Source organism: Chenopodium quinoa, unplaced genomic scaffold (genome assembly GCF_001683475.1).
Source record: "Chenopodium quinoa cultivar QQ74 unplaced genomic scaffold, ASM168347v1, whole genome shotgun sequence".
NCBI classification, from domain to species: domain Eukaryota; kingdom Viridiplantae; phylum Streptophyta; class Magnoliopsida; order Caryophyllales; family Amaranthaceae; genus Chenopodium; species Chenopodium quinoa.
Genome location: NW_018743197.1, coordinates 2071694 through 2086872, shown reverse-complemented (window position 1 = coordinate 2086872; position 15179 = coordinate 2071694).

The following is a 15179-nucleotide window of genomic DNA, read 5'->3' as shown; positions in this document are numbered from 1 at the left end:
TGGTTAATTTCCGTATTTTGGCTTATATAATGACGGAATCTTCACGAGATCTTAAGACGAATCATACGCTTGCCTTCTAAAACTTTGTGTCCCTTTTTTTGCCTACTTTCTTATTTTCTTTTTATTCTCTTTATTATTTTCTTATTTTCTTTTTATTTGTCTTCCTACTTTCTTTTTCTTTTTATTTCTTTATTTTTATTTTTCCTACTTTATTTTCTTTTTCTATTTTCTTTTACCTGCTTTTTTCTTTTTTGAGTTTGTTTATTTTTTCGAGGGGGGTAAGTCGGGATCCCTTTCCTCCCTCAAAAATTTTTCGCATTAATGTACACATGGAAACGAAAAAAATACTAATAATAATGACATATATACAAAAAATATATACATACGTTTCCCAAAAAAAAAAATATAAATGTGTACAAGAGGAATCAGGGTGCTCGGCGACAACTAGACGGTTGCTGCACATCTTGCAAAATCGAAAACGAAGATTAATACTGAAATGTAATAACTTCGTTGCAAAGAAAAAAAGAAATAAAACTTACCGCGATCATTCGATGATCATGGCATGACAAAGTCACGAGGGCTCTCCGATAAGCAGCTCGAAAAGCATGTAAAGTCCTCACCATGCCGTTCACGGTCTCTCTCGGAACTTGTTCCAAGAATACAAGGACAGTTAGTAAACAAATGTACATGAAACAAAAAATAAATAGAAAATATTTAAGTACATATACGTAAAAGACATACCGACTCAACCGTCTCAGGTACGAACGGTATCCCCTCATCATCCTCGGCCACTGGAAGGGTCTTACCAATTACCGATCCGACATCATCGGTATACGTGATCTCCACTGTAGGAGGCACCCAACCACCTAGCTCGACTTGCTAAAAAATAATGTGACAAAAAACAATATAAGGGTCAAAATTCCGAAAAATAAATAGAAACACGAAAAAAAAAAGAGTTAGAAAACACACTGGAACAAAGGCCGGAAAAGGAGTCAACCTGGATGCAATAAAAGCCGGATAAGACGCATCCGGCAGCACTAGCTGCTCCGCTGGATAACCAAGGATCGCCTAAGCTCGATCCTCGGTAGATAGCAGGTCCAAATGCAGCATCCGGATCGGTGGATCCGCAGGAACCAAAGGCTCCTCGGTCAAAAGCTGCCAGAGAACACGCTCGCCTAAAAACCAAGCGTTGGTCCTCTGGAACACCGAGAGTCCCGTATAGAGGGCCTGGAAACGGCAACGAAGCATGCCAGACCGGATAGCCTCAGGGACTCCAACGATCAAACTCCAAGGACGGAGATCGATCTATAAAACACAACCACATGAAAAATTGTTAAAAAATGAGTAAAATAAAAAATACGAACAGAGAACATGTAGTTTGGAATACTCACTGATGCACGAGTTGTCGAAAGAATCCTCTGGCGAAAGTCGCCGGCAGAAGTAGCTCGTCTCCTCTTAATCTCGACCAATCGATGGCCGATAGGGAAACGAGTAGACCCAAGCACCCTGGGGACTAAGAAAGGCAAGTACGAGTACCAAGCCTGAAATCGAGAAAAGATAACCTAAAGAAAAAAAATAAAAATAATAACCAAAAGGCTTAAAACACGTGCCTCAAGGATACGACCATGCCATATAAGCGAGATCCGAGGCACCTTAGTAGCTGCCGCGGAATCCATGACCTGGGTCGCCTTGCCCATAGCTGTAAGCATGTGGGCATACGACACCTCCGCCCAACTCAGGTTACCTACTTGCCTCAAATCGTTGAGGCAAATAAGTAACCCAAACAATAGGATAAGTATACCCATCCTATACCAGTTTCAACAAAGCATTCAAGAGATTATATTCTAAAATCTCAAAGAATCAACTAATTCTAAACAAATAATAGTAATATAAACATAATTATCGTCTACCAAACAATTTTGGAGTTCGAATATGGCAAAAATAGGATAAGTATACACTTCGCGTTATTTTTTCGGATTCAAAATTTTCAAAATGTTAATACTACAATTGTTGCATAATTAACAAGTATAACCAAAATGGGCATACAAAATAACAGAAAATCAAGCAAAAATTCTAAAAAAGAAGCAAGAACGAACTTGAAACAAGAAATGCTCATACAAGGTTCAATACTTAACCATTTTTCATGAAATTTGTTGCAAAACACTCCTTAAATATAGCATAACGACATAGGGAAAACAATTTCAAGAAAAATAAGCCGAATAAAAAACCCCCAAATTCAAAATTTAGGGTTTAACGATTCGAAAATCGTTCGAATTTAGCCGAAAAAGAGCAAAGTTTAGCAAAAACCTTACATTGGATTACTACAAATATGAATTGAGAGTGAGATTAGCTTCCTTTAGCTTCAAAAATTGCAAAAAACCAAGATTTTTAAATAGAGAAAGAGTAAAAAATGGCAAAGGAAGGAGAAAAATGGTGAAGTGAAAAATCGCGTATACGATTTTCACTTTACTGACATAAATGTCGCGCGCAACTTTAGATGTTGCACATACCTGCGCAACTCAGAAAGATGCACGTGCCTGACAAGCGCGACCTTCTGACTTGCGCGCGGATACTGGTCACTAAAAGACTGGGATTTTGATTTTGATCCGTTTGATCATTTTTTGAACGATTTTTGCTCGTTATTAGACGTAATGGCGCGCAAATCATCAAAATCTTTTGAATTGCTTTGCATATTGTAGTTTTTATTCTTTTTCGTTAGTTTTTTGCATCATATTGCATGCACACCGTGCTTTGTGCCTTCCCCAATCATACGCTTTGAACGTTTTTCGTAAGAGTGCCTTAAGACGTTCCGTGGTGGTGCTTTACGTAAAAGGACCCATAAATAGGTTTATCATTTTACTGTACTGACGTTACAAATGTCTGGGGTTTCTTCTTTTTTCACGTCCGAAGCAAAAAGGAAGGTGTTTTCATGCAGCGTAAAAATGCAAATGGCGTATCATACGGCGCAAAATCGTATGGCGTAGGTGATGCATAAAAATTCACTCAGCCCAAGCTTTGTGAGATCTACCTCTCGGGACTAATAGGTTGAGAATTACTGTAGGCGTTAGCTCAACGAGTCGACAGGCGCGCCGAACTTTCATGAATAGGAACTTCTTGAATGGATACGGTAGTTAGCGCGCTTACTAACTTATCGGATAGTTAGGGTGTCGAATCCACCCCCTGTATAAAGAAGCGACGAGACGATGTCGTGCCCATGTAGTCACGTGCCCCCAGTCCTGAGACACGTGTACTTATCTAGTGGACAAAACTGATGAGAGAGTTGCTGACTTTCTTCCCTCTCACTGAATTTGGATATATGCCTCTAGTCCTGAGACATGTATTTCTAACTTGTGAACTTCCGGCTCGAATACCGGACCATTTCAGCTTGAATACCGAAAACCCCTTTCTCATCTTTTAGTTTGTTAAAGTCAGGCTAAAGTTTCAATTACATCTCGAGGGACTTTAGAACAACAATGACACGATTGAGAGGAAATCCTCCCCTTTTATTCTTTTAAAACCGATCTCTTCTCATGACCTGAGATCACCCATAATACTTTTACTTGTATGAGCGTTCTACAATTGCAAAGGATCAATCTAGATTCTTTAGCGCATTAAGACTAGGAAAGACTTTTTCTAGCCTTAATAGCTACTTGTTTGAAACACTTAGCGAACCAAGGATTGTTTCGACATCCTTAAACATTATTGAAAGATTCTCTATCCTTAGAGAACTTCGCAGAATGAGTCTCAGATTTATTTCCTTGACTACTTTAATCATCGTCTATTCTAGACATGATCAAAGTGGGGGCTAACTGTAAAAATCTACTTTTGGCCTCATGTTCCGATAAGAAGTGCAATGACGATAAATAAATCCATCTTCGTGTTGGATTGAAGTGAAGAATACTTAAGTGCTTTAATTGTTTTCATTAAAAAAGTTAGAGAGAGAAAGTCTCAAGAACTAGAGAGAGAAAATGGAAATTCCGATTGAAACCCACAAATTTGAACTTCAATTTTCAGCCCGATTTCAATGGCAATGCAAAAAGGAAGAAGGGTAAGGGAAGCAAGAGTTCAATCTCCAAATCGAAGATAAAGCAGAAAGCAAGGCAATATTCTGGACCCAAAACAAGGAATTATACGAAGAGGAAAGAACAGAGCATTGCCACTGAGGACGTCTCAGTTTAGAGCTGGCTTGATGAAGTAATGGAGAACACTAGCTCTTTGAATGAGGTAATTGTAGAGGTTTATGGTGAGCATAAGCAGGAGTTTAACAATTCGCTTCAGGTAATTCATTCTTCTTCATCTGCCATTGATGATGAACTTCGTACTGCTGATTGTTGTGATAGTGTATTGAATTTTGATAATCCAACTCCTATTTTGATGCTTGAGAACTCTAAGTGCAATATGAATGCATTTTCCCCAATTTCTGAGAACCCCAATTTGCAATCCCCTGTTTTTCGATCTCCAAACTCAAATTTTGTTGCTCGATTGAATTGGAGGGAAAGGTTGTTTCAGGGGACTAGGGATGAGGGTGTAAACTCTTTTGGGTGGAGGAATGATTATGTAAGGCATAGTAATGATAAGGTTCAAATTAACTTTGAGGATGTGCAACCAGAGATTGATTTTTGGAATTCTGCAATTGTATGTCATGTGATTGGAATCAAGCAACCTTTGTCTATTATTAATAGGTTTGTTAGAAGAATATGGGGAAAATTTGGCATAGACAAGGTCTCTGTAATGGCAAATGGGATTTTTCTGGTTCAATTCAGGACTGTTGATGCAAGGGATAGAGTGTTGGGTGCAGGACCTGTATTGTTTGATAATAAGCCTATAATAATGAAAAAATGGGTGGAGGGAATGGACCTTACTAAAGAACCAGTAGATTTGGTCCCTATTTGGGTGAGAATGCATGGTTTGAATCTGAAATACTAGGGATAAAAGGCTCTAATTAAGCTGGCTTCATTGGTAGGAAATCCTATCAAGACTGATAAGGTAACTGCTACTAAGGAAAGACTAGAATATGCTCGGATTATGGTGGAGGTGAAGTTCAATACTGAGTTACCAGAATTCATTGAGTTTCTGGATGAGTTTGGTAACACAGTTAAGCAGGAGGTAAAATATGAATGGAAGCCTAGGGTGTGTAAGGTATGTGGTGGGATTGGACATGATGATGCTCAGGGTCCTAATCACAAGGTTCAAGCTAGGAAAATGGAGGGGCTGCAAGCTGAGAAAAATCAGAATTTGAATAGACAAAAGAAAAAGCCACAAAGAGTCTGGAAGCCAATTCAAAAACCTGACTCTCAGAATCAGAAGGTTGGGAGCAGGAAAAATACCTTGAATGCTGATGTGCAGGATGATTATGTTTGTCAGGAACCTCAGTTAATGCAGCCAGGGGTGATTTTAATCAATAGCAGTGGTAATAGATTCACTGTCTTGGAAGAGGGAGAATGTTCTCACTCTTACCATGGATAAGCTTGGATTTTGGAATATAAGAGGTCTAAATAAAGCTAGCAAGCTCTGTGATGTCCTTTGGTTTATTAGACACCATGGAGTGGGTTTATTTGGACTTCTTGAAACAAAGGTGAAGGCTGGGAAGTTTGGTGATGTTTTTAGTAGGCTTGGTAGTGAATAGTCTGTATGTGCTAACTACCCTGACCATAAAGGGGGTAGAATTTGGGTGATTTGGTTATCTCAGTTCTTTGATGTTACTGTGGTGAGATGTGAAGTTCAGTTGATTCATGTGTATGTAGTTCATAAAGCTACTAGGTTTAGTTTTTATTATACTATGGTCTATGGTCTAAATACTGCTGGAGCTAGAGTTTAGCTTTGGGAGCAGATTGCTGAGCTCAGTAATAAGATAACATGCCCTTGGATTTTGCAAGGTGATTTTAATAATGTATTGAATCTAAATGACAAAATAGGGAGCACTGTGTCCTTAGCTGAGGTTGATCCTTTTAGATCTTATCTAAGGCATGCTGGGCTCACTGATTGGGCTACAAGAGGAATGTTTTATACTTGGAATAATAAACAGGAAGGAAAAGATAGGGTTTTCTCAAAGATTGACAGGGTTATAGTTAATAATGACTGGATGCTGAAATTTGCTGATATGCAAGCTACCTTTTTCCCTAAGGGGTTAATGGATCATAGTCCTTGTGTGATCAATCTGTTTGAATCTGGTAATCATACTAAAAAACATTTTAGGTTTGTGAATATCTGGGTGGATTCTCCAGACTTTCTACCTGGGATTAAGGATGTTTGGTGCAAAATGGTCCCTGGTACTCCTATGTTCCAATGTGTGAGGAAACTGAAAGAGGTGAATCACTTCTTGAAAGAATCTAAGATGGGGAGATTCTCTTGTGTCGAAGTTGATGATGCAATTGCTGAGAAACATCTTGAAGACATCCAAATTAAGTTGCAAAGTGATCCTGGTAATGAAGAATTAATCAGTCAAGAAAGATTAGCTAGGATACAGTTTGCTAAAACTCAAACTGATAGACTTAATTTTTTAAAACAAAAGGCTAAAGTTCATTGGCTCAAGGATGGTGATATGAACACAGCTTTCTTCCATGGTATGATTAGGAAGAGAAGACTTCAGAATAATATTTATTCTATTATTACTGATGAGGGGGTGGTTATCTCAGATCCAGGGCAAGTGTGTGATGCTTTTCTTCAGTATTATCAAGGGTTACTTGGTACCGAGACTCAAATAACTGGTAATATCCATCCTGGAGTTATCTCTGAAGGTAAAGTGCTTTCTGAAGACCAGGGCATCAATATTTGCAGGGAGTTTTGTGAGCAAGATGTTAAGAGAGCTTTGTGGAGCATTGAGGTTGACAAAGCTCCTTGACTTGATGGGTTCTCCAGCAAGTTTTTCAAGGCTACCTGGAGCTTGGTGGGTTCTAACATTACTAAAGTTGTTCTGGACTTCTTTAGGTCTGGTAAGTTCCTTAAGCATATTAATGCTACCACCCTCACTGTAATCCCTAAAGTTGAGCATGCTAATAGGGTCACTCAATTTAGACTAATTGCTTGCTGCAATGTGGTTTACAAGATCATTTCTAAAATGATTTGTGATAGATTGAAGGAAGTTCTACCTGAGCTGATTGATGGGTGTCAAGGTGCTTTTGTGTCTAGGAGATCTATCTTGGATAATATTTTGATTTGTCAGGATATGCTTAAAGTACATAATAATAAAAGGAAGCCTCCCAGATGTACTATAAAGGTTGATTTGAGGAAAGCTTATGATTCTGTTAATTGGAGATTTATTCATGAGATGCTGATTGCTCTTAATTTTCCCACCAAGTTCATCTCTTGGATCATGCAGTGTGTGACCACTCCTTCTTTCTCTTTGTTGCTCAATGGTGGCTCTTATGGTTTTTTAAAGGGAAAAAGGGGGTGAGGCAGGGTGATCCTATGTCCCCTCTCTTGTTTGTCATTGTAATGGAGTACCTAACCAGGCTTCTCAGGAAAATTGGTAAAAAGAAAGATTTCAAATTTCACCAGAGATGTGCTCATTTGGCTCTGAATCATTTGATTTTTGCTGATGATCTGATGCTATTCTCTTATGGTAACACTGAGTCTGTAAAACTCCTTATTAAAGCTTTGAAAACCTTAGAGGCAAGATCAGGGCTTCAAGCAAATCTTGACAAAACAACAATTTATTTTGGGAATGTTCAACAGCAGGTTCAGAATAGTATATTGATAAATTCTGGCTTTGTTATTGGTTACATGCCTTTTAGGTATCTTGGTATCCCTCTAAATGCCAAATATTTGAAAGTGAGGGATTATGATAACCTGATTGATAAAATGCTGATGAGACTGCAATGCTGGAGTAGCAGAAACCTGTCCTATACTGCTAGAGTTACCCTTATTAATTATGTTCTTATGAGCTTGCATACATATTGGGCTCAGTGTGTTCTTCTACCTAAGAGAGTGGTGGATAGAATCACTTAGCTTTGTAGAGCCTTCCTTTGGAGTGGTAATGATGTGATGTCTAAGTCCCCCCAATTGCTTGGGATTGGGTGTGCAGACCTAAGAAGTTTGGTGGTTTAGGTATTAGACATTACAGAAACTGGAACAAAGCTGACCTGGGAAGCTATGTCTGGAAAATTTCAAAGAAATCTGACTCTCTATGGGTTAGATGGGTTCATGTTGTCTATATCAAATATGAGGATTGGTGGGAGTATAACCAAAGAAAGATGATGGTTGGGCCTGGAAGCTGTTATGTAAGTTTAAAGATGAACTTAGAGAGGGGTTTGAGACTGAGGATTGGTTAAATAAAAGATACAGAATCAAAGATGGCTACAAGTGGCTTCAGGGTAACATGGAAAAAGTAAATTGGTATGACTTGGTTTGGAATCACTTCAACATTCCCAAGCATACCTTTATTAACTGGCTCTCAACTTTGGACAGGCTCAGAACTAGAGACAAACTTGTTCAGTTTGGGGTCTGTGACTCTAGTGACTGTCTTCTGTGTGGAGAGGATGCTGAAACTAGTAATCACCTGTTTTTTGCTTGCAGTTATAGTGCAAAGGTTATTGATGATGTTGCTCATTGGCTTGGACTTTATAACTCCCTTCTGCATTCTCTTAATAATTGGAAGAACTGGAAACAAAGAAGCAAAAGATGTATTCAGTAGAAAGTGGCTCTGGCCTGCTTGTCTGCAGTGGTTTACAATATCTGGATGGCTAGGAATCATGCTCTCTGGTATAAAGTTGTTCTCAGCCAGATTTGCTATCAAAAGGTGTAAAGAGAGAAGTTGTGACTAGATGTCAGCAGATGATAAATCACACATGGAAGATTGAAGACTGTAAATGGCTGCAGCACCTCAAGTCTTGCATTTAATTGTTTTTTTTGCTGTCTATGTTGATGTCTTTTGCTGTTTAGCCTAGTTGTATGGGGTGTTGGTTGTAGGTTTTCTTGCTTTTGCAGGTCTGGTTTTCCCTGAGCCCTTCCTAGAAGGTACCAGGGATCTCTTTGACCTGGTTTTGGTTTTTTGTTCTTGCTTTGAACCCTTCGTAGAAGGTGGTAAGGCTGAACTTAAAACCATGGTGTTTGTTTGCCTTTGTTGTTAAGGCTTGTGTTGTTTTGGTTCCTGCTTGTCAGGATTGTTTATAATTCTTTTGTACAGTTTTTTTTATCAATATACTTTTCTTACCTTCCAAAAAAAATAAGTGAAGAAAACTTATGGATAACTGGTTAAGCCACAAAACACAAAAGACTAGCCCAAATTAAAGGAATAAGCCAAAACAAAGGTCGAATTAACTAAACCCGATCATAATAAGGCTTAGGTCCGTGCTTAAACCCTAATAATGACGGATTTAGGAGCGCCTAGGTTAAAACTTAGTGCTGCCGCAGAAAAAGTCGCGCGCATCTTAGAAAGTCGCGTTGGGCTGCCGCGCGCAACTATTTCAGTTGCATGCGACACCCAGCGTAACTTTCACAGTTGCGCTTCGAAAGATTCAGAATTATTTCAAATTATACGGAAAATATAAAATCGAATCTTACCATGGAGCCGCGCGCAAGACCAATAGTTGCGCTGCACATTGCAGCGCAACTTTATAACTTGCGCTGGGATGCCGCGCGCAACTTCATCTGTTGCGCACCACCCCTGCTGCGACAGATTGCTCGAAACACTAAATCTAATCATTCTCTATAAATACGAGCTTAAACCGAGGGTTCAACAGACAGAAATTAACCTAAAACTCTAGCGAAATAACTTGTGAACTTGTGCAACCTAGCCCTCTTGTCCTAAACACTTACCCTTTCGATACTTTGTTACTAAGGTGGAGGTTCCCCAACAAGAAGGTGTCCATAAGTGTTCTAAACGGAGATCTAGCAAAGAGAAGTGGTAAATTCCCGAGCACTTAGTTAAATCACCTTTATTTTCTTGTTTAAAAGAACTTTAATTAATTAATTAGTGTTGTTTGATCACCTTTAAAATAATTAATTAATCAATTCCACATAGTATGTTGTGTAAAATAAAGATTAGAATTGAATTAAAAAATTGTTGGTTGATCACTTAAGCCAAGGCGAATCTTGTTTATCTATTGTTCTTCCACGAGTATTAATAAATAAGTATAATGACTTTTGCAATGTAATTCTTACGTGAATTAATGCTTGTAAATAAAATCAACTAACATAGGTTTAGGTATCGCGTTTGCATATATGTTTGGTGATGAAATTGTGAAAAAGGAAGAGCTAGTAGAGGCCGTACTAGGGCTAGGATGACGATTCCCCTCTAAAAGGAACGTTATCTTAGTACCCTCGCTCCTGAACTCATTTCTGGTTTATAGACCAATTTGGGCATGGGTAAACTTATGGTTTGTGCTAATTATTCCATGAACTCCACATGGAAGAAAGGCATGAATGAGGTTTATGAGTTTTTTTCCTAGAACTCATTGGTGACTCTTACTTGTTTCTTACAAAAAAGCGTGATGATAGAATCAATTCTAATTCAAGGTCCCCCAAACAGTAAGAAATTCAAATCCTACTACACCCTAACAAGTGTAAAGTCTTAGGCTTTTAACTGGCCAAGGGCATTTAAGGATAGTACCCCTTACGATGGGATCACCCTCCTTACACCATCTTCCTTTGTTTGTGACAATCCTCCACATCCTATGGATCATTGTCGAAAGTGATTATTCCTTGTCAACTCCAGAGTTGTGGCAGTGCCTCGCCACGGTAGTTACTCGCCACTGTAGACAATCTCCTCTACACCTTGGGACATCGTCGAAGACCGCTGCTTGTGACGATCCTCAATTTTGTTGTAATAATCTTCCACATCCTAGGGAACATCGTTTATCATTGCTTCTACATCAAGAGCTATTTTCTTAAATCAAGATGACAACCTTCACAATCATAGCGAATGTCGTCAAAGACCGCCTCATCATGAATCGTTCTTCATAAATGTAGGTGACAACTTCCACAATCTTAGCGAAAGCTATCGAAGATGGCCCATCTTATGCTATCCTCTCAAACCAAATGACAACCTCTATAATCTTAGTGAAATCCATCAAATATGGCCCATCTCGTGCCATCTTCTCAAATCAAATGACAACCTCCATAATCATAGCGAAAGCCATCGAAGATCGCCCATCTCGTGCCATCTTCTCAAATGAAATGATAACCTGCTAAATCATAGCAAAAGCTATCAAAGACCGCTTCATCTTGAAACATCTTTCTCAAATCCAAGCTAGAGACCCTTTAATATTAGAGCCCCCCTGTCGAAGACTTCTTCATCTTGAGTTTTCAAATTTTCTTGTCCTTACTCCTAGAAGTAATTGACCTTTCTATCACTAGAAAATTCATCTTAAGAACCATATTCAAGATTCTTAAAGTCTTCAAATTAATTTGTAGAATTCTTCCATCCTAGGAACCCTTTTGTGATTATAATCAATGATTAGATGTTCCTAATCAGTTTTCAAATCTGCTCCATTCGATCATCATCAAGTTGATCATCAATCAAGTAGTAATCAAGGTGACTATTGATCAAAAGTGTAATTTTAAAGTTGTTCATTTGATATGATCGTCATCAGGCCGATCTTCAATCAAGTTGTGATCGGGCCGATTACCAATCAAATAAGAATCAAATTCTCATCAAGAGGCTCGAATGGATTAGTCGTGGACCAACCAATCAAAGTTGTGGGACCACCTAAGGCTGACACAGGCAAATCATAGCCATCGTGCAACTGATTACCATGGCTGCTACGGTGCGTGGGGTGTGCGAGCGTTTAAGTGCGTGTATGTGCTTGGTGTTTTGGTGTAAAGGGGCAAGCAGTCGTGGCCTTGTGTCTATCACCTTGTAACCTGTAGTAAACGCTACTAGGGTGTACCTAGCTAGTGCTACGTGGGGTGGTGAAGGCACGTGTGCCAAGACGTATAGTGCGCGGTTGTTAGACAACTTTGACTTTCATATGGCACGTATGTAGTGCGTGAACCACTTGAGTACGGTTGGCTTTGTGTTTGCTTATTTTACCGTTTTAATTAATCTAATTTGGTTTTAATTATTTTAATAAATTTTGGAGGCTGGGCCTCGGTTTTCAAGAGCGGCATTTGCAAATTTATTTTGGCAAATAATTGGGTTTTACCAGCTTAATTAATTGGATTAATTAAGATGGATGCAGAATTTAGTGGGAGCTTCAAATATTAACTGTGCTTATTTACATAATAGGTTAAAACAACTTTGACTAGTTTTAATTAGGAGTGTTAATTGGATTAACCACCTAGATTAGTTACTAGTTATCGCGTGTTTATGCATTATTACTTGTTTATTGTTGTAAAATACATGGGCCATTCACAAATAGTGAATGGATAAATGAAATGTATATTCTCTCACAGGTTTTATAAAAATGGCAACTAGTGGGGCCCGATTAGGATAGAAAATACGGACTGCGATCCGTGATATATTTTTCGTAAATCTAAATGCGGTATGCGTACCGTTGAGTATTTTTTACCTTAATATTTAGATTAGTCCTAATCGTAGATACTAGTATTGCATAATTATGGTCAAGTCTTGAAGATGAAGGTGTTTGGAAGACAAAGCTATGAAGTTGTAAAAGAAGACCTTTTGAATACTTGAAGAATTCAAGGGGTCATGCTAGTTGCCAATATGCATCAAAATGCTTATGCTTTACATATTCATGATTAGTTATGAATTATATGTTAGATGCATGTTTAGGATTTCGAATGTTGTGATGATTAATTAAGTTCACTTAAATCAACCAACATAGAAACCCTAGGTCCCTTATTGAGTAAAATTACCATTCCAAAACAAGACTTATCAACCAATTGAGAGTAGTGATGGGCTACGCCAAAGCGAGGCATCACTATTACTCCCTAGACTCATAAGGCATATTGGGTATGCAAGTTGGTTTTGGTTATACTCAACTATATGAGTGATGGAGTCCTAACATGTGGCAAAGTGGATAAATTGTTGAGAGAGCATTAGATGCAACGATTTATTCAACCAAGAGTGGCTTGGAGCCATTAGCAAACCGTTGCTTACCTTGGGAGATTTTGTGCTTTGACAATCTAAAGAATGCTTAGCCACTCTTTGTTTATTTGGATCTTGGAATCGAATTATTCTCGCGAAATGGGGACAATTTTAATGTGTTGATAAGACTTTTAATAAGATTGAAAATTTGCACGAATACCTTTTAATTTTCAAACTTATTATGTTATTTACTTGATAAATGGTTATACTTTGCACTTACATTTGTAGAATTCAAAATCAAACTATATTATTTTCCATGATTGGTAAAGGAAATCTTTGAGAATGGTTCTCAAAGGAAATTAAAGCATTTCTAAAATACAATTCTCATAAATGACTTTTATAACAAAGTCCGAAAGGACGGTTCGACATCATATATTCAAAATACTAGGTAGTTTTTATAAAACATGAAGTATTGAGTTTCTAACATAAATTTTCAATATTGACAACCAACATATCTTTTCGCTTAATACAAGATGAGTAGGACTCATTGATGTAGTAATTCAAGCGTAAATTAAAGGAAAAGATGGAACATTGTTTTAAGGCGCATTAGATGCTTAATTATGCCTAACAAAGTATAAAAGTCAAAGAGTCTTGATGAAATATTATTAAAGATTATGAGATAAAGTATGATAAGAAATATAGGAAACGAGGAACAAAGTAAAGGAATGAGAATCCATTTTATTAAAGAATTCATGTTATTGAAGTTAACTTAGCAACTCATTATCTTCACAAAGTATCGGATACTGCTAAGTTAACTTCACAAGTGTTCTCAATTACCTCCACAACCTAATTGAGAACATAGTGTTTGTTGCTCACAAATTATCTTCACATAGTGTTTGTTGCTCACAATAACACTATGTTCTTCCAAAATGGAATAGTTCTAAAATTATTTTCACAAAGTAAAATGGAATAGTTCAAAAAAAACTATGTCAAGTCAACCCATGAGTTCATGTTATTGTAGTTAACTTAGCAATTTGTTATCTTCACAAGTATCGGATACTGCTTGAGTGTTCCACTTTGAAAGTGACCTCAAACTATTGAAGATAAGCCAAGTTATCAACTTACAAGCTTAATTAGTTGTAAGGTCGTATACTTTGTTTAAAGACCTGTAAGCTAAGGATGGAACAAATAAATGCCTATTGTGTTCCATAATCAGCAATTCATCCGTATACACACGGAAAGACTCACATTCAAAGCAATGAGCAATAGTTGAAAATTTATTTGAATGACATGGTTGTCTAAACCATGATTCAAGAATGCTTGATTATAAACAAACATTTTCTTAACATGATAAACTGGCAAAAGCCCAAAGTCATGGGCATGATTTCCGTTCCGAACATCTTTAGCAATGTCACATCAACAAGAACGTACTCAAGGCTCTATTAGATAGGCTCTTGATAGTTGATCGTTTCGGAATCGTTCTAAGATAAGAAAGTCTTACTTGTTGAAACCGACAAAGTAAAGAGCTATTGTTCTTGGTATAGACAATTGACTCCGAAAGCTAAAGAGGATTCATTTACTTCAACGTTTCACAAATAACTTGAAAGAATACGGTTATATTCATAAAATGTGAACAAACTTGACCTTGAATAGTTCAAGAGTTCAGTGAAGTACAGAATCGACTTGGCAAGATATCAAAACGTCTAGATTAGATCAAGCGATGTTTTCTTGAGCCAAGCGTGACCATCACAAAGTTATGAAATTGAAATTTTCATAAATAACTCCACAAAGAACATAGCGTGTCTTCACGGAGACCTCGATGCCATTTAAAATGACTCGAACAATGATGGATCACATCCCTTCCTATAAAGTTCTTAAGATTTGCACGAAGGACTAATGTTACAATAAACAAAATGTCAAAGCTAAGAAAAGACACCATATTCAGTTATGGATAGAAATAACTTGTAAATATCTTTTTAAGTATATGTCTAAAACTCTTAGTCACAGTGGAAGTTCACTGGCTTTGTGGGAGCTAAGTGACTCAGTGGAAGCTCACCGACTTAGCAAGAGCTAGGTGGTTGAGTGGGAGTTTAATGGCTCATTAAAGGCTAAGATAGCTCAAGTGGGAGCTAACTGTTTGTTTTACAACAAACTTTTACCCAAAGACAATATACATGTCTCTTTGTAAGAATTCAAGTGAGACCACGGGCATTACCTTCATAACCTAATTTAGAACATAGTGTTTGTTGCT